The sequence below is a fragment of the Leuresthes tenuis genome, unplaced genomic scaffold, assembly GCF_036924035.1.
Source record: "Leuresthes tenuis unplaced genomic scaffold, fLeuTen1.0.hap1 SCAF_23, whole genome shotgun sequence".
In the NCBI taxonomy this organism is placed as follows: domain Eukaryota; kingdom Metazoa; phylum Chordata; class Actinopteri; order Atheriniformes; family Atherinopsidae; genus Leuresthes; species Leuresthes tenuis.
In genome coordinates, this window is record NW_027325377.1 from 3892486 (window position 1) to 3894732 (window position 2247).

The following is a 2247-nucleotide window of genomic DNA, read 5'->3' on the forward strand; positions in this document are numbered from 1 at the left end:
CTGTTCTCAGAGGAAGGTTTAAAGCCAGCGTCTGTGATGGTCTGGGGCTGCATCAGAGTCCAGGGCATGGAGGGCTTCATCTGGGTGAAGGTACCACTGATGCACAGCTGGATGTTGGAGTTCTGGAGAGACAGATGCTGCCATCAAGGTGCCGTCTTTTCCCGGGAGGTCCGTGGTTATTTCAGCAGGACGATGCCAGACCTCATTCTGCAGGACTTCCAGCAGTAGTAAGTTTAATTTACTGTAGTTTTGCAGTATGACTTATCAAAGAAAAATAACTAAATCGATTAAAAAAGGAGGTGTAACAGAACTTTCTCGTAAGACTAAATGAACAAAATCTCCCCGCTCACATGACCAGAATGTCAGGTGTTTGAACTCTTTATGCTGAAACAGCATCTGTTATAGCAAAGGACAAATTTATTTAGGGTCTGACAGCAGTTTATCGCCGGCATCCAGCTGTTTTACGTGAGTAAAACTCCTCCTGATGGGTGCAGTTTATCACTCAAACTTACATTTAAGGCTTCACCACATATCAAGACTCCTTCAGCAACTGTTGACCTGATGTCAGATATTTGCTTAGAAAACTTCCACTCACTATCTGGGGGTGCGCACACATTTAACCGAGTGATTAGAGAACCCACTAATTTCCCTTTCATTAGCACATACCTTCCTTGCCTGCCTTTTTTATCCAGGATGTGTTCATAATTAACAGAATTAGCGTGGCTTCTCCTCTCAGGCTGCTGGATAAATGTGATAATGAGAAAACATGTTTAAACCCTAGTCTACCTCATTTTGTGTGCTCTTTGTCATTCAAATGAGTTTCCTGCAGGAAAGACACATTTATTTTTTTAATTTGGTTATCATCCTGCCTCTTATGACTGTGGAGCTCATTTACATTTAATGAAGTGATTTTTATCCCTTCCATTTTACAGATTTTTCACGTCCAAGCTTGTCTTTTTGAGTTTTTATCTCAAATCTTTAAACATTCCTGCACTTTAGGAAGAAAAGTAATGAACCAAAGAACTATAAACTTGAGGCTTCCACATGAAAGGTCTGAGCTATGACCAGAGCCAGTTAAGCTATTTGTCTCTGAGGGAAGGTCTATGTCAAAGACAGAGGGCCCTCGCCCATATCTATGGCAGGAAAAGAAAAATGGTCCTTACTCCCCTTACCCCTCCCTCGCCTCCCTATTTTCTATAAATGGAATTAGAGAATATTAATATTTCAGAGATAATCCTGACTCGCTGCTTTATTTTGAAAGGCCTGTAAATGAGACAGCTTGTTACCATCTCCCCTTTGGGCCACTTGTTGTTATCTTCCAGCCAGCTTGATTCAGCTCCTTATCCAGCCTCTCGCCTTCTGAGATGGATGTTTGAATTCCCAAAGACATTAAGCCCTCTGCTGCTTCCTGAGCTGAGCTGAATGTTTTGATGCCGTCTTTCAGATGTTTTTTTCTCTTCAGTGATTTTTTGATCTTGACACATTCATGTATTTTCTTCTGTGGAGCAGGTGAGTTGTCATGGTCCATGTAAACCCTTTTATCCAAATACTGCGGATGTTTTGTGCTTCATTAATCGAAGGTTTAGGATGGAGTGACCTGTGGGCTCTTTCTATCTGCAGAGTGAGATCTGAGGGCAAATCCAGAAGCTCCCTCATAAAAGTTTCAGTCCACTGAGCCGTGCCTCCTGTCTCTGAACCTTCTAAAACCCAATGCTGCTTCTCCTGGTGACATTTTCCAGCTCTTCGTTATCTTTCCTCGAGTTGCCCCTGCAACAGGTACACTAGCAGCCATGAATAGCGTGCAGATCCGGTCCTCTGCATGGGCTAACCTTTCTCCCATTTTATCTACTGATTGGTCAATTGAGGTTATAGCTTATGTAATTGTCATAATTTTCTCATTATTTTCCCATCTGACAGGATTTGGAGTCTTTTCAAGACATTACTTGGGCTTTGCAAAGCTCAATCAGCTGCTTCTGATGGTAGTTATGCAGCATAACAGGTGTTAAAAAATGCCAAAATTACCAGTAGAAATTACCAGCTTGGAAATTGCTTAAAAAGTTTTTTAAAAGATATTTTAATTTACATATATTTATATATCGATATATATAGAGATATATGTATGTGTGTGTGTTTGAGTGGTTTTCTGTCTTTTGATTATACTTTTATGTCAGGAAATGTTGATTTGGAAAAATGAAATCTAATAACTGAGGCTCCAACTGTGACCTCCGACCCGCAGCGTCCAGTCCT